Genomic DNA, 19,333 nt, shown 5'->3' on the forward strand with positions numbered 1-19,333 from the left:
TAGATCGCTTGAGCAACGAAGGTTACCTAGCGACAGGAATAAACTGCAGGTCATTTCCTTTCTTAAGAAGGGCCTTAGAACAGATGCACACAATTATAGACCAATAACGTTGACGTCAATGTGTTGTAAAATTTGTGCTCAAGAATTATGACATTTTTGGAGAATCTCTTCCAAAAAAATGAGCATGGGTTCCGCAAGCAGACATCTTGCGAAACTCATCTCGCTCTGTTCTTCCATGAGATACACAGCGCCGTAGACAACGGCGCTCAGGTTGATGCCGTGTTCGTTGACTTCAGGAAGGCATTTCACACCGTTCTGCTACGCCATTTAGTAAAAAAAATAGGAGCTTATCGAATATTGGAGCAAATTTTCCACTCGATTCAAAATTTCCTTGAAGATAAAACTCAGCAGATTGCTCTTAACGGAAGAAAATCGACAGTCGTAAAGATAACTTCCGGAGTACCCCAAGGAAGTGTGATAGGACAGTTACTGTTTACAATACATACAAATGTTCTAACAGAAAGGGTCGATTGCTCTATAAGGCCTTTCTCAGATGATGCGGTTATTTATAACAAAGTAGCAGTGCTAGAAGATAGTAACCATGTGCAGAATGACCTCCACAGAAATGATGAATTGTGCAGGCTCTGGCAGTTGGAAACCGTATCTACCGCAACGTATGTAGGAGTGAGTGGAATGACCAAATAAACCAAATAATGGGATAAGCAGATGCTAGACTCAGATTCATAGGAAGAATCTTAAGGAAATGTAAATCCTCGAAGTATGTTCGTCCGATTCTTTTGTTCATCTGTCTGGGATACCTACCAGGTAGGACTGACAGACAGGTAGAGAGCGACAAGTTTTGTCAAGCGATCGTTTAGCCGGCACGGGTAGATGAGTGGTCAGCGCGACGGAATGTCATACCTAACGGCCTGGGTTCGATTCTCGGCTGGGTCGGAGATTTTCTCCGCTCAGCTACTGGGTGTTGTGTTGTCCCTTATCATCATCATTTCATCCACATCGACACGCAAGTCGCCGAAGTGGCGTCAACTCGAAAGACTTGCACCAGGCGAACGGTCTACCCGACGGGAGGCCCTAGCCACAGGGCATTTCCATTTCCAACATACGTATCGTGTGCTGACCATGAGGAGAAAATGCGGGAAATTAGAGCCACTACAGAGGCTTACTGACAATCATTCTTCCCACGCGCTATTCGCGAGTGGAATAGGGTTGGAAGACTCATTTAGTGGTACAGAAAGTACCCTCCCCCACACACCATTAAGTTGCTTGCGGAGTTTGGTGCAGGTGTAGATATGTTTATTTTCAACATGATTTCTCTGCCAAAACCACACCTTTTATTACTTGATTAAAGAAATACGTTAGATAGTGGTAAGTTCGTGAGAAGACAGCTTTTTTATACAGAAATTTATAAATTTATACGCATTTATATTGTATACAATGTAATATATCTGGAACTATGGTTCGTGATGCAGTCAGACACACAGAGTTAGGAAGATTAAAAACTGTCACACCTCAACGTTAGCGCGAGATTTAAATTTCATAACAGCAAAAGAAGTTCACACAAGTGTGTTGGACCAAATATTGAAATAACTTTCGCGGTTTGTATGTGCAGTCGAGGATATTGCTCCTGGGGTCATATTTTATAAAAGCCTTGTAAAGACCCGGATTGGACAAACATATCGTTCAGGTATTTGTTACACTGTACGTCTATCAACTCAAGTTGGCAGCAGTGAAAACGCGAGAACGATCTGACAATCATGATGAAATATTCCAAGTACTAAAACGTAGTCAGCCATGTCTGGTCCACAAATAACTGTCTTTCATTATGGGAAATGTTCCATATCATCAACTTGCAGCTGATTTTTCCATAGGATTGCTTCTTGTTTAATGGTATTAATCGTACCACCTACATGCCACCAAATAATTCTCCCCCTTGCATTGAGACACTTGATGAATTCATATAATACGTGGTCCTTTTCACCACTCTACCTACCCTTAACTCAGTTTTTTCTCTGATGACCGCTTTCACTTCAGCCAGAATTCAGTCATTCGTCAGAAGACACGTGCGTCACACCGTCTTTCTGGTGGATGTTGTAATGGCGACTTAGTGTTTATCCAGCCCATGGTTGTGCGATGTGTTATTAAACACTTCGAAAGGCCTTTAAACGATACAAAAAGTAAGGCAATTCCCATTCGGCGTTGAACGATGAGACTACTCGACCTTTTATTTTTTAGACAAATGTGTAGTCGCCCTAATATTTCTAATGCAGAAGATAAATCTAACATAAGTAGTATCGCCATCAAAGTTCTTGGCGTCTGACAGGGTGGAAGCATTACTCAAACGGCGTCTGGCTGGAGCCTTCATTTTTCTCTTCCTTCTTACCCCTCATCCCCATTCCCCGCAGCGCTAGGAGTGCTAGGTAGGACAGCCGGAGCGCTATTTGGCCAGGCTTGGACTAAATTGGGGCCCTTTGGTTTGCCTACGGACTACAGCGATAATGTAACGGCATTGTGCCTTTAAAGACTGAATGTCTCTCAGTCATACTTCAAGAACGCTACCTACGGAAAAATTGACGACTGTCGAAAGTGGAAGTAGTTTTTTGTAATCAGCCAGTAATCTTTGCAGGAAGCTGTGAATCCACCACTGTGATTTGTTAACTTGCTGGGTTCTTCCTACTTTCTTACTGCCAGTTTCAAATGGTTCAAATGGCTCTGAGCACTATGGGGCTCAACTGCTGAGGTCATTAGTCCCCTAGAACTTAGAACTAGTTAAACCTAACTAACCTAAGGACATCACAAACATCCATGCCCGAGGCAGGATTCGAACCTGCGACCGTAGCGGTCTTGCGGTTCCAGACTGCAGCGCCTTTAACCGCACGGCCACTCCGGCCGGCACTGCCAGTTTCATCTTGCACGTTGAGAACTGTACTTGAAAGCTGGATTTATTTTCCCACACTCTTCACAGTAACGGTAATCACCTTCTTACTGAAAATTTTGTAGTGTATTAATGCAAATACTAACTGAGTTCAGACATCTGGTGAAATTATTGGTGTACCTTGCGACCACGTTTATGTTATAATCATCTTTGTCTTGGGAAAATCTATAGATAAATATCCAGCGATCACAGACCCAGCGATCAGAGGCCCTGCAGACCACGCGCTGCTTCCACAAACTGCCTCGTGTTTTGTGCCCGGTTCCTCCAAGTGTCCTCATCCCCAGGACTGCTAGGTCCTTCGCCAGGTCGTCCGTCCAGCGCTGCATTGGTCGTCCAATGGGACGTTTGGTGTTTAGTTTGCCCTCTAGTGCCATCTTCGCCTGTCTTCCGTCTGGCATATGGACTACATGGCCCACCCAATGTATTCTTTTGCTCTTTATCTTCTGTAGGATATTTGGTTGTCGCATCATAAGGCAGATACCCTCATTTTTCCTCCTCCTCCACTCTCCGTTATCTAAAGCTGGTCCCCATATCTTCTCTTCTTTCAAATATTAATAGCTTTTTCCTTTTCTCGCTTAGTCATGCTCCGTGTTTCTGAACGGTACATTACTGCTGGCCATATCACTGTGTTTTAGATTGCGAGCTAACATCCCATAGATGTTCGGGCTCACATACGGTTCCTCTTCGTCGAAATGTCTTGGCTCAAACTCGTCTGGGGGTTGAACCACACGTGTCGCATTACAGGCCTTAATTAGACACTAGTGACCCTTTGGTTAAATTGTCTGGATGATGGCAAGTTTGCGAAATACACAGTTAGTATAACATATAACAACCGTAATAATAATATCGGGAATTAAATTAACGACCCATAAATGATGTAGGCCACACAGTTCCGATTTGGTTAAAATAATGTTTATTCAGAAAGAAAACTAAAGCGAAAATTGTCGTATTTAGAATTACTATTACACTTGAACGCATATCCATTTGACACAGTTCGATCATTCGCAATCTCATTGCGAAACAAATCCGATACTCCACCTCCATATTTGCACGAAAAGTTAGAGTTTACTCCTGGCGTGCTCACCGCTCAGAGGCTAAGTCCCGCGATGCCACACAACTCGAAATTTTCTAAGTCGTTTCACTTCCTAGCTGCTTAAAGACCGACTGTCCGCTATCGCCTCTCATTCCGAACTGTACCCTTTGGTGTCTCCAGCCGAACTGTACTCTGGTGTCTAGACCAGAACTGCCCTCTGCCCGTCTCCGATCGCGTTTTCCGCGCGCTGAACATCTTCGTTCAACTGGCTAGTGCAGTTCTCTTTCCTGAAGCCGTCCATCTGATTGGGTGCAGCTTATTCTACATTACTTTACGTTTTAACATATTGAAATAATCAAAGCTTGACCACTTTCTCGTTCTAAATAAAGTAACAATAATATCCGTTACATAATAAACGTTAAATTCTTGTACATAAAACCAATACAATTTCCTTCTTAACTTTGAATGTCACGGCCAGTAGCCTTGCGCCAATGTGCTTTCTGATAAATTAGTAAGAACAAAAGTAACTATTGTGCTCTAAACTTAACAACAAATATTCTATTACGAAATGATTCAATAAGGTGTCACACTGTCGTTGTTCAATGTGTTTTGTGTGGAGGAAATGATGATCTGATGCTTAACTGAAAATACTGAAAATTTAAATTTACTATATCTTTCAAACAAATAAAGTCACAGAGTTGATATTTACAACCTTACGCTTCTATATGAAATGTCGATCGTTAAGATCGATCAAAGAGTTCAGATTTTAGCATTCAGGTCTTTGTTACAAAATTTGTTAATTTCATTTTAACAGTGAATCCTAAACTAGTATAGATATTATCAATATTCAAGTTTTATTGGGATCACCTAAAATTTTATGGAGAATGGCAGATTAAAATTGATGTGGCTTGATTCCCTGCACTACTACAGAATTAAATAGTTTTCATAAATGTTTCCTCTATGGCCGATCTTAGGTCCGCCATATTTAACATTGCTACGTCTCCTTGGCCCCAAAAGCCTTCTACTGGGTTTCTCTATGACGTAAGTTCTCGTCTGTCTCACTCGCGCGCTACAGCGCTTAGGTCGGTCTCAATAGACAACAGACACCTCTCAGTTTCCCCATCTCGTGGTGAATCTGCGCTCTTTGTGGCATCTGGTCCTGGTCGACAGGGTTCGTTTCACAATTCCTGAAGGCAGACTCTTTCGGCCATAAACTTAAAAGAGAACGAAATGCTCGTTGTCTCAGAAGATTTTCATCTTAGCGTTCACTGAGATCGATTTAGAGCCGAGCGTCTCTCTGAGGAAATGCATGCATTTCTTTCCCACTGCTATTCTTTCCTTGATGTCCATTTTTATGTTGTTGTCCACGGTAAACCAAGATCCCAAGTACTGGAACTGGTGTACTCTCTTGAACCTCTTGCTGTCTATCTCAAGAAATTCTTCCTGTCCTTGTCTTCTTCCTAATTGCATGAACTTTGTTTTTCTTGATTCACTTTGAGCCCTACCTTCTGTGGAGAATTGTCCATTTTCTGATACATTCCTTTCAACTCGTACTTTGATTCACTTAGTAGTACTATGTCATCTGCATATGCGAGACAATTGAAGTTACCGTCCACCTGTTCTCCAGACCACTCCTGTTGTCTACAGTCTTTCATTACTTTCTCTAAGATGACATTGAACAGTACACATGAGAGAGCATCCCCTTGTCTGAGGCCTGTCACAATCTCGAATCTTTCTGATGTGGCTCCTCGGAAACGTACTGCTGCCTTTGGCCCTTCCATACAAGCTTGCACCATTCTTACTAGCTTCTCAGGGATTCTGAAGTCACCCATTGCATTGTATAAGCTATTCCTGTGGATGCTGTCATATGCACGTTGAAGATCGACGAACAGGCTGTAGATATCTTTATCTTATTCCCCGTGTTTTTCAAACAATTGTCTTAGTGTGAATATTTGATCTAGTGTCGAACGGTTTAATCGAAAGCCAGCTTGACTAGAAGAAGGGATCGGTTGGTAGGACATGTTCTGCAGAATCAAGGGATCAACAGTTTAGTATTGGAGGGCAGCATGGAGGGTAAAAATCATAGAAGAAGACCAAGAGATGAATACACTGAGCAGATTAAGAAGGATATAGGTTGCAGTAGGTACTGGGAGATGAAGCTTGCTCAGGATAGAATAGCATGGAGAGCTGCATCAAACCAGTCTCTGGACTGAAGACCACAACAACAACAACAACAGTGATGGACAGTACCTTATACGTTACATTCAAGAAGCTGATCCCTCTGTAGTTACCACATTCCATTTTGCTTCCCTTCTTGTATACTGGGCGTATTATACCCAACTTCCATTCTTCTGGCAGTGTCTCCTTCTCCCATATCAACTGGATCAGTTTATGTATCTCTAAGCGTAAGCTCTCACCTCCCTCCTTGATTAATTCTAATATTATTCTGTCATCCCCTGGGGCTTTGTTGTTTCTGAGTCCTTTGATTGCGATCTTCACGTCTTCTTCACTAACTTCCCATTCTTCTTCATCCTGCCTTTCCTCCGTAGTGTCTGCCAATAACATCTCATCTGGGTCTGGGGGACTCAAACGTTCTGAGAAGTATTCTTTCCATCTTTCTACAATTCTTTGCTTGTCATTTATCAAGTTAGCACTCTTATCTCTAATGAAAAAAGTTGGACTCTGAAATTAACGCCTCCCATTTTCTATTTATTGGAAGAATTGCCTTGCATTCTTGATTTGGCTCTCTGCCTCAACTTGTTCTAGCAAACTGGTTGGGTATATTCTCTTCTCTGCTCTTAGGATTCGCTTTGTCTCCCTTCTGACGTTGATAAAATGTTCCCTTTTCTGCTGATTCTCCCTGTCAGCTAGCCACTTCTTCCTCACCTTCCCTCTCTTTTCTGTAGCCTTCTGGCATGTCTCGTTTAACCATTTTCTCTTCTTCATTATCTTCTTTCTTCCCAATATATCCTCCGCTACACTTAATACCATGTACTTTATTTCTTTCCACTTTTCCTCCACGTTGTCTATTGCTTCCAGGGTCTCTAGGACCTCAACACGGTTTTTGATTTCTATAGCATATTGTTCTTTAATGGATCTTTCTCGTAGTTTCTCAGCATTCAATGCAGGCTCTAGTGTCCCCTTGCTCTTATGCATGTACGTGAACATGAGTTTAAGCCTGCACACAATGAGGAAGTGGTCTGACGCACAGTGGGCTCCTCTGTACGACTTGACGTCCATGACTCTATGGCTATAACGCTGGTCCACCAAGATGTGATCTATCTGGTTGGTGGTTCTTCCATCCGGTGAACACTATGTTCCCTTATGTATTCTCTTGTGTTCGAAGTAAGTCGAACTTAATCTCAGGTTCTTTGAGATAGCTAAGTTGATCATCCTCTGACCATTCTCACCGATCTCATCATGCAAACTGTGCCTTCCTATAGTTCGTATGTAGAATTCTTCTTTTCCTGCTTTTCCACTAAAATCTCCCAACACTACCCTAGTATTCCTAGTTAGTGTGCTCTCAATTGTTTGTTCTAGTTGCTGAAAGAATTCTTCCTTTTCCTCATCTGTTTTATCCTCAGTCGGGGCATGAACATTGATGAATGTGATGTCTGACACTTGGTTTCCAACTACTACGTAGGATATTCTCTTGGGAACAGCTTTTAATTCCTTAACCGAATTGGTGCTTTGTTGTGTATTACAAAAGCAGTGCCGAATTCGTGTTTACCTACACATCCACCGTAGAATAGTGTGCATCCATGCTCTTTGCGACTTCCCTCTCCTAGCCATCTTGTCTCTTGTACCGCCACCAGGTCCAGTTTATATCGGTTAATTTCTGACACCATAGTCTGGATGGTTCCTGGTCTATAAAGGCTCTGAACATTCCAAGATCCGAAATTAAAATTTCTAAATTGTATATCGTTTTTCCTTTGCAGTTTTCGTATTCCATTGTATCCATCTATGTCCGATGCAAGTCTGTGTTTCGTAACAAAGAGTTTTTTTTTAGAGGATTGGGTTGTTAGCCCAATGCCCAACCCTCCTTCTTTATCAGGGCTCGGGACCGGCAGTGGCGGTTACAAGGCAACTTACCGCAGGCAGAGTTCTTGGGAACATACTTATAATTAATATTCAAATACAGCGTAGTTATAATTAAACTTACACTACTTTAAAAAGTTTCCATGAAAAACGAGCGTACGACAGTCAGACTTGTGGATATGTCGGAAGAGAAGTAACGAAAAAACCGTTGAAAGAAACACATTTTACTTTCCACATGAAATTGTCGCATCTGGCATTTGTTAATTGCGTGCAAATGTTGCTCAATGTGACGACCACCTGCATCCACGGCAGTCGGGAAATGCTCTAGAGACACCATTCGACACTTGTTTGCAGCACTTTTCGAATGGTGGTCCATGGAAGGTTCCGGTGTTGTGTCATGGCTCTTGCACTGCTTCAAAACCACACACTGTATCCAGCACTGTCAGCCATGGCAACAGTAACTTCAACAGTTTGTTGCGCAATTTGCCGTCGGCCTCTCCCAGAGCAGTCTGCAAATCACCAGTTAATCCAATTTCCGAATCACGTTCTTCAACTCTGGTATGGAAAGAGGATCTCTCCATATTCCTTTAATGCGTCGACGCTCCTGAGGAGCAGGTGCACCATTGCCATTGTTTTCATGAAACAGCTTCGTGAGTCCTGCTCATCTTTTCCACACATAAATTGACTCCCGGCAGCAGTAATACATATTGATGCTTGTGTTTCAGCCCTAGATCGCCGTACCATTACCGCCGCCTAGAGGCAAATCGAGACACTAACAGTACAAACAAAGGAATTCCGGCAGCGCACAGTCTCAACATTATTCCTATAAAAATGGGTACCTATACGGTAAAGTTTTCTGTCTACCGCGGCTCAAGTAGTGAAAGTTTAATTATAACCACCCAGTACAAGCACTGAAAAACTAATCAATGCTTCGAATTCATTTTCAACATAATTCACAGCCTTGAGACTTACATAATTCACTTCTGTAGCTCGTTTTATGCTATATGTGCTAAAAACTTGAAAATGTGGCATCACACTTTGGTATTCTGATTTAACGTATTTGGATGGTGCATATGTTCGTAGTTTTTTTTTCCATAAGTCTAAAAAACACAGCATATACACATAACAGAAACGTTACTCATTAGCATTATATCCGACTTCACTATTTACAACAGTCTGCCAACGCTAGGCTTAATTTTTGATTCCGAGTCTGTAGAAATCACGTGTTTTTGAGGCGAAGAACTCTCGAGCCATGTTCGGAGCGTATTTTCAGCCGGAAATGAAATTCTCTGGAGGTTTTTCGATAGAGAGCGTAGAAGGTGAAAACCTGAGGGCGAAATATGAGGTGAATAAAGTGGGTGCGGAACAACTTCTCAACCTAACTCCTGTATAGCGTTTTTTGTCAATGTAAAAGAAGACTGGCGCTATTGTAGAGTAGTACCACTTCGCACGGTCTTCCTGGTCGTTGTTCTTGGACTGTTTCTATGAGGCGTCTCAGTTGTTGACAATAAAGGTCAGCAGTAATGGTTACTGCTCGGGGAAGCGGTTTATAGTACACCACACTTTCGGTATTCCACCAGATACATAACATTATCTTTTGTGAGTGCGCGCAGGTCTTTGTACAGCGAGTTTCTGCTTTGTTTGGGTTCAACAATTCATTTCTTTTCCTTACGTTAGCTTAAGGATACCATTTCTCGTCAGCTGTAACGATACAGGAGACAAATGGTCGGGTAAGCAGAGATGCACGTACGGGAAACCGCAGATTTTTGTGATATTGGCTTAGAGCATGCGGTATCCCTACACCCGATTTTTGAACATTCACCATTGCATGGAAATGTCGCTTGACGGTGGAATGATCACAGTTCATCGCATCTGCCAGTTCTCGAGCACACTGACGTGGACCATTGTGTATTAATGTGTTTAAACGATATTCATCAAGCCTCGAAGGTCTATATATACACTCCTGGAAATTGAAATAAGAACACCGTGAATTCATTGTCCCAGGAAGGGGAAACTTTATTGACACATTCCTGGGGTCAGATACATCACATGATCACACTGACAGAACCACAGCCACATAGACACAGGCAACATAGCATGCACAATGTCGGCACTAGTACAGTGTATATCCACCTTTCGCAGCAATGCAGGCTGCTATTCTCCCATGGAGACGATCGTAGAGATGCTGGATGTAGTCCTGTGGAACGGCTTGCCATGCCATTTCCACCTGGCGCCTCAGTTGGACCAGCGTTCGTGCTGGACGTGCAGACCGCGTGAGACGACGCTTCATCCAGTCCCAAACATGCTCAATGGGGGACAGATCCGGAGATATTGCTGGCCAGGGTAGTTGACTTACACCTTCTAGAGCACGTTGGGTGGCACGGGATACATGCGGACGTGCATTGTCCTGTTGGAACAGCAAGTTCCCTTGCCGGTCTAGGAATGGTAGAACGATGGGTTCGATGACGGTTTGGATGTACCGTGCACTATTCAGTGTCCCCTCGACGATCACCAGTGGTGTACGGCCAGTGTAGGAGATCGCTTCCCACACCATGATGCCGGGTGTTGGCCCTGTGTGCCTCGGTCGTATGCAGTCCTGATTGTGGCGCTCACCTGCACGGCGCCAAACACGCATACGACCATCATTGGCACCAAGGCAGAAGCGACTCTCATCGCTGAAGACGACACGTCTCCATTCGTCCCTCCATTCACGCCTGTCGCGACACCACTGGAGGCGGGCTGCACGATGTTGGGGCATGAGCGGAAGACGGCCTAACGGTGTGCGGGACCGTAGCCCAGCTTCATGGAGACGGTTGCGAATGGTCCTCGCCGATACCCCAGGAGCAACAGTGTCCATAATTTGTTGGGAAGTGGCGGTGCGGTCTCCTACGGCACTGCGTAGGATCCTACGGTCTTGGCGTGCATCCGTGCGTCGCTGCGGTCCGGTCCCAGGTCGACGGGCACGTGCACCTTCCGCCGACCACTGGCGACAACATCGATGTACTGTGGAGACCTCACGCCCCACGTGTTGAGCAATTCGGCGGTACGTCCACCCGGCCTCCCGCATGCCCACTATACGCCCTCGCTCAAAGTCCGTCAACTGCACATACGGTTCACGTCCACGCTGTCGCGGCATGCTACCAGTGTTAAAGACTGCGATGGAGCTCCGTATGCTACGGCAAACTGGCTGACACTGACGGCGGCGGTGCACAAATGCTGCGCAGCTAGCGCCATTCGACGGCCAACACCGCGGTTCCTGGTGTGTCCGCTGTGCCGTGCGTGTGATCATTGCTTGTACAGCCCTCTCGCAGTGTCCGGAGCAAGTATGGTGGGTCTGACACACCGGTGTCAATGTGTTCTTTTTTCCATTTCCAGGAGTGTAGTTAAGGCTCACCGGCCATTTGACCATCTTTTCTTGTGCAGATGCACTAACAGTGCCCGAACTCTTACGGGAATCGGCAACAAGCCGCGAGTAATGAATATAATGGGTAGGGGCACTATGAATATAGTGCGGGACAATAAGTTGACAATGTGGGTCTCACGGGAGGCGTTCCAGAGATAACTCCCTGCAGTCGCACTATCCTCTGTGTCCTCGGTGGCTCAGATGGATGCCGGCACAGTAGCTCAGCGTGTTCGGTCAGAGGGTTTAGCTACCCTCTGTAATAAAAAATTGAGTGAACGGATCAACAAACAACCCGCACGGGTGTCGTCGGACGTCCGCCACGAACAAATTCAACGAACAATGTAGAAAAAAAAAATGGATAGAGTAGAGCGTCTGCCATGTAAGCAGGAGATCCATGGTTCGAGTCCCGGTCGGGGCACACGTTTTCAACTGTCCCTGTGGACTTATATGAACGTCTGTATGCAGCTAGGGGTATTAATTTCGTTGTAATTCCTCGAAGGTCTTCCTCCACATGGGGAGTAACCAATGTCAAAACGATCCAAAGCGAGAAAACCATTTTTTTTTTTTTTTTTGGCCCAACTTTAATGATATGTCCCGCTTTTTCAGTAAGAGAATTGATATTAGTTTTTGATCCTATACTTTCGCCATCTACAAAAAGACAAAATTTACAATTTCGTAAAATGGAAAGTATAATAGCGGCTAGCGCTAGCGGTACACCATGTCTGTGTAATTCAAGTTCTCGTTGTCTATTGCTATGCGATCGAGAAGGAATTGAAACATCGTGTTTTCAGTAAATCAGATAAAAGAAAAATTATGGAATTACTGTGTCTGCGGAGTCCATTAGGATGTTCACTGCCTAAATCTGCAAACGTTTTATTACCATTTGCGCTTCAAGCCAGTTATGAGATTTGTGGCTTCGAGGCTACAGAAGATCCTTTTTGTAGTGACCGCTAATGAAGTGTTACAAGTTTGCTCCACAAGCAGTACAAAGACTGCGGTAGAGATGTAACGCGGGTTATAACATTTAATAAACTGAAGATACTAACACAGGTGGAAAGAGGGTGAGGGAGGGTGAGAGAGTCGTAAAACAGCGTATCTCATTGTGTTGTAGGACCCAATAAGCACGAAACGTCAGTGACCCACGAAAGGGTCAGCGGCGCCTGATAGTCGTCTTGGAGTCGGTGGAAAAAGCCTGCCGAACAGGCATCGAAGTACGTACTTCATGGCTTTTTCGCGTGACGATAAATTACGGCCGTTCTCTGACACGAACGCAATATCGAACATGCCTTATAGAAGAACAACCCGTGAAGTGGTGGATCGCCTCCTATATAGATAGCGTTCTGTTCAGTGATGGGTTTCTCACGGCAGACTAATAAGCAATACCGCCCAGGTAGATCGCGACGTGCGAGGGACGCTGCGTTGTTCGCTGCTTTCAATTGATCGTCCGCGGTCTTCATTCACTCCCTCGCCTGCGGTACAAAGTTACTACACTGAAGGCGTTCGTTTTATAGTTACACTTGAAAATCATATATGTTGATTCCGAGTTCAGCACTAAATTTATGTGCTGTAGTTTGCGTTTTCTTTGCCGGCCGGTATGGATTGTCAGAGGAGTAATAATTCGATTCGGATTTCAGTCTGTTTCTATGAGCTTAAACCGCTGAATAGCCGGCCGGTGTATTCGTTGAGACGGTAACGAACCATCCCCCGGTAACATCACCCGGTAGCTTGGTAACAGTGAGTTCAATCTCCTTCATCGGGGTTTGGCAGAATTAGCAAGGTGGGTAGAGTGCACTCTTTCTAGGAGGTTAGAATCTATTCTAATAGGCCAAATACTACACTCTGTTGCCTCAGTTATTGGAATAACGAGACACGTTTTACGAATATATGAGATGAAGAAAGAAACGTTGTACTACATACTCAAGAACATTCATGGTGACACTGAAAAGCAAGATTACTAAGATATCTCTGCGTTCCCCTACAATTTTTACCGTCTAGTACCATGAAGGTACTGATGCCTTGAAAAAGTCCTCTTTTCCTGTCCCTCCCTCTCGTCATTGTTTTCCACATATTATTTTCTTCGCCGATTCTGCAGAGAATCTAATCTTTTTGTGCCTTATCAGTCCACCTAATTTTCGACTTTTATCTGTAGCACCACATCTCAAATACTTCCATTCTCTTGAGTGCTGGTTTTACCACGGTCCACGTTTCACTACCATACAATGCTGTGCTCAAGACGTACGTCCTCAGGAATTTCTTCCTCAACCTAAGGCCTATGTTTGAGGCCAGAAGACTCTTCTCGGCCAGGAATGTCCTCTTTGGCTGCGCTAGTCTGCTTTCTATGTCGTTGCTCCGTCCGTCATGGGTTATTTTGCGTCCAAGGTAGCAGAATTACTTTACTCCATCTACTTCGTGACCAATCATTTTGATGTTAACTCATTTCTGCTTCGTCTCATTAGATTTGTCATTATTCAGTTTACTCTCACAATCCATATTCCGTACTTATTAGACCATTCTATTCCACAGTTTCTATAATTCTTCATCACTTTCATTCAGAACAGCGGTGCCATCAGCGAATCTTATCATTGATATCTTGTCACTCTGAATCCCATTCTTGAACCTTTCTTTTATTTCTGTCATTGCTTTTAGAGGACTAGGATCAAGAGCACGGGCGATAAACTGCATCCATATCTTGCACCCTTCTTAATCAGAGCGCTTTGTTCTTTATTTTCCAATATTATTACTCCATCGGTGGTTCTTTTACATATTGTATATCACTCGTTTTTCCCTGTAACTTAGTAGTATTTTTCACAAAACTTCGAACATCTTGCATGATTTAACATCGCCGGATGCTTTTTCAAAATCGACAAGTGCTATGAGCGTATCTTTTCTTCAATCTTGCTTCCATTTCCAAGCGCAGGGTCAGGATTACCTTTCCTAAAGTCAAATTCGTCGTCATTCAACCAATTTTCAGCTTTGTTTTCCATTATTCTTCACATTATTCTTATCAGCAGGTGGAATGCATGAGTCGTTAAGCTGATTGTGCGACAGTTTTCGGTGTTATCTGCCCTTGCTGTCTTCGAAATTCTGTACATGGTATTTTTCCCAAAATCTAATGGGACCTTGCCAATATCATAGATTCTGTACAACAGCTTGAGTAATCGTTTTGTTGGTATTTTCCTCCAAGATTTTAGAAGTTCTAATGGAATGTTATGTATTCCTTCAGCTTTATTTGATTTCAATTCTTCCAGAGACCTTCTAAATTCTGACTCTAATACTGGACACCTACGTCATTCCTATCCACTACAGTTTCTTCTTCGATCATAAGTCCTCAGATAAGTCCCCCCCCCCCCCCCCCCCCCCATCATAGAAGATTTCTCTTATCCGCTTTCTCCTCTGCTTTTAATAGTGGCATTCCCACTGGACTCTTAATGTTATCACCCAAGCTTTTAATTTTACCGAAGGTTGTTTTGACTTTTCTGTATATCTTTTCTTCTCATGATCATTCCTTTTTGGATTTCTTGATACTTGTCCTGTATCCACTTCGGCTTGGCTTCTGTGCACTTCCTGTTTATTTCATTGCTAAGTGATTTATATTGCTTAATTCCCGCCTTTACCTGAAGATTTTTGTTGTCCTTCCTTCCTTCTGCTACCCAAGGTTTTTAGAGAAGGCCACTCCTTATCAAGTAAACTGACATTCCTTCCAGCAGTACCCATATCCTTGGCGAACTTCAAATGCGCCTCGTCATTCCTCAGTAACTTCCACATTGACTCTCTGCGAGGATTCTCTTAAACTTCCGTCTACTCTTCATCATTATTAAATTAATGATCTGAGTCTGTATCTGCTCCTGGGTATGTCTTCCATTCCAATATCTGATTTTGGAATCTCCGATTGACCATGATGTGATCTAGCTGGAATCTTCCCTTTGTAGCGTTATGTGTATGTAGGCGAGCTAATCGGTCGCCTAGAACTGGTACAAGGTCAGATGAATTTGTCGTATGGTTTAAAGCCTGCGGTCTCAGGTCTCAAGGCTCACCGCGTTGGTGCTGGCTTCCAACTAAGTGAGCCATACAAGGGAGTCCACGTACAAGGTCTAGCAGCTAAGGACTGGATGTGGATAAATCACAGTTCAGGAAATATTGGCGACAGACAGTCGCTTAGGAGGACGGACAATGCTCCAAACAATCTCAAAGATGACTAAGTAACAGCCTTTTGAAATTAAGCAATAACTGACATCAAATATCAGTGCATACCTGAATACATTTCAGATCTAAGAAAATGAGCTGCATCCAGTGACACAACAGTACCTCAATATCTTATAACTACAGAGACTAATATTGCACGGTGAATAAACATTTACACAATGAAGCTCTGAATTAACAATTATTAATCGCTTCACACGATTTCGCCAAAACAATGTCTCACATGATAGCATTGCACTATAGCTATCATCGCTGAAAGCCACACATCTGTATGTATGACTTGTGGCGTCTTCTATAAACTTTTTGCTTTGCAGATCTTTGTCAGGACATCGTATTCTACACATATACACAGCAAAAGAAGACAGCATCAATGCCTCATACTTTTCTACATCTACATTTATACTCCGCAAAGCACCCAACGGTGTGTGGCGGAGGGCACTTTACGTGCCACTGTCATTACCTCCGTTTCCTGTTCCAGCCGCGTATGGTTCGCGGGAAGAACGACTGCCGGAAAGCCTCCGTGCGCGCTCGAATCTCTCTAATTTTACATTCGTGATCTCCTCGGGAGAAGCAATATATTCGATACCTCATCCAGAACCGCACCCTCTCGATACCTGGACAGCAAGCTACATCGCGATGCAGAGCGCCTCTCTTGCAGAGTCTGCACCTTGAGTTTGCTAAACATCTCCGTAACGCTATCACGCTTACCAAATAACCCTGTGACGAAACGCGCCGCTCTTCTTTGGATCTTCTCTATCTCCTCTGTCAAGCTGACCTGGTACGGATCCCACACTGATGAGCAATACTCAAGTATAGGTCGAACGAGTGTTTTGTAAGCCACCTCCTTTGTTGATGGACTACATTTTCTAAGGACTCTCCCAATGAATCTCAACCTGGCACCCGCCTTACCAACAATTAATTTTATATGATCATTCCACTTCAAATCGTTCTGCACGCATACTCCCAGATATTTTACAGAAGTAACTGCTACCAGTGTTTGTTCCGCTAACTGTTGTGATACATGTGTGTTTATTAAATGAAAAGTTTACTGTATTTCCAGTAACTTTACTTAAATGATGACTGCAAGTGCAGTTAAAAATGTGCTAATTTAAAAGTTTGCATATGGTAGCGGACACCACAACTGAACAGAGAGCCAAAAGACACTACTCTCAGGCAGGCCTAAACAATTGGTTAAGCAATATCTAAGGACAATCCGTAACATTTAACATGGGCGCAATTCCGCAAGAATACCGGGTCATTTATTTATGGGTAACCCTTTATCTATAATCATTGTGTATGGTCTGAGGGTGGCACCATGTTTATAAAATTTCTTTTCCTGTTTTTGGTTGGGATGGCCTTCAGGCAGTGGAGAAGCAGACAGTAGCAGAACACTATGGGAGTCAAGTAGAGACTGGGACTTTTCGAGTGAAGAGCGCAAGGGGGAGGGGGAGGGGGAGGAGGAGTGTTGGACTATATCTCAAGTTCCTGAATAAGGCAGACCTGCCTGAAGTAGCGTGCGTGATTCAGCCATAAGGGTATTTGATTCTGGTCAGTCATTGTCCACTACCGTACTTTCACATCTGAATGGACTTATATTTCGAGATATTTTTATAAGCTCCAGAGTAGAACTAATTTTTTCTATCTGATTGATGGAACTGAGAACAAATACAATATAAGGTCTATTCGTTTCATCACGTGTGTTAATTGTGAATCATTATGTTCATCTCTGAACAGTTTTGAACTGGTGAATATTTCGTGTACTGTGACTACGAAATGGTTTTAGGGTGTCATGGCTTGTCATTGTCAACAAGTTTCAAACCACATCTGAATTTCCCAGAATGTGCATTGTACAGCATTAAATGGTAGGGAAACATGGACTGTGGGAAAACCGGAACAGAAGAGAATCAAAGCATTTTAGATGTGGCGCTACGTATCTTTGATGATTATTTACTTTGGGGATTTTTCTACCATTCTCATAATGCTTCAACGTAACTTTACTGCATTTGATACGGATATTTTCTGTCTGTATTTTAACTGAATATTGTAGGAGCACTTTCTGTTTATCTGAAATGTCCTTTCTTGAATAAACGTTATTCAATATAATTCTCTGTCGCCTACACCAACTACAGACGTTAGAATAGAACCCTAGTCATTAAATAGTTCATTAACTTTTATTTTGTGTATTTTGTTAACTCGCAGTCCTATCCAATGCATAGACTATTTGACTGTAGAGTCACAGCTACAAGTTATTTGTTGCACTGAATTAGCTGCGGCGCTTGAGAGTAGATGTGTGCGGCTCAACCCTATGACAACATCGAGCTATTCTTTTTTAAACACGGCAATGTATAAGCCAAGTACCTAAGGCACGAGTAAGGATACAATTGGTTTGCTCGTATAAGATGCTGTTTGGAAGAACAGCTAGGCCAGTAACAGTTAGGTACAATCGCACCGTGTTTCTGAATCTTCTGCAAGTATACCTACTCTTCTAGCGATTCTTTGACAGGGTATTCGCTATTACCATCTCAAACTTATTGGAGAATTCAGTTAATCTTTCTACTCTCTGATTCCTACTGCTTAGACCGTATTCTCACGTAACCCCTTTCTTCTGTTTCTTCCCCTACAAACGCGATCCAATGCGCCATCAGTATTAAATTATCCATCTCCCTTGACGTACGGGATCGCCCGTTCAATATACTCATATACTTTATTTCTTCATATTCTGCTTGCGACGTCGGCATGTATACCTAAACTACCCACTACAGTAACTTCGAGAACCGAAACTCACTTACGTCACATTTCCCATTTGAATACACAATTTTTTCAGGTCATAACGAACGCCTAAAATTTCTGATGCAGATTTTGTCTGAACTGAAGATGACATGTAGCATTTTAAGTACAGACATGAGGCTGAAGTGACTAGACAGTCTCAGAACTCGCTTATTTAACGTATATTGACGTTCGGTTAATTCTCTAGTTTCAACATTTTGTTGACAGGGAATCAACAACTTGATTAAATTGCTTGCCGCGCGGAGTGGCCGTGCGGTTCGAGGCGCCAAAAATGGTTGGTGCAAATGGCTCTGAGCACTATGGGACTTAACTTCTGAGGTCATCAGTCCCCTAGAACTTAGAACTACTTAAACCTAACTAACCTAAGGACATCGCACACATCCATGACCGAGGCAGGATTTGAACCTACGCCATAGCGGTCGCGCGGTTCCAGACTGTAGCGCCTAGAACCGCTCGGTCACTCCGGCCGGCGCCAAACATGGATTACGCGGCCCCTTCCGCCGGAGGTTCGAGTCCTCCCTCGGGCATGGGTGTGATGTTCTTAGCATAAGTTAATTTAAGTGTAGAGGCCGATGACCTCAGCAGTTTGGTCCCTTATGAATTCAAATACATTTGAACAACCTCCTTAAAGAGTTTATTAACGATCCTGTCAATAGTTGCAGTATTTATATTAGGCGACTAGTTTTGAACGTTACAGGTTCAACATCAAGCCTGGCCTTCTTTGGCTGCACTGACAGTGCCTCATCTGATTAATGAACATCAAACTGGCAACACATGCTTTATGAATGTTTGCTTCTTTAGGCCAGGCTTGAATATGAACCTGCAAGGTCCAAAACTAGTCGCCTAATACAAATACTACAACAGTTGACAGGATTGTTGATAAACGCTTTAAGAAGTTCAGTTAATTATTATTAGATTT

The sequence above is a fragment of the Schistocerca americana genome, chromosome 2 (genome assembly GCF_021461395.2).
Source record: "Schistocerca americana isolate TAMUIC-IGC-003095 chromosome 2, iqSchAmer2.1, whole genome shotgun sequence".
Classification (NCBI taxonomy): domain Eukaryota; kingdom Metazoa; phylum Arthropoda; class Insecta; order Orthoptera; family Acrididae; genus Schistocerca; species Schistocerca americana.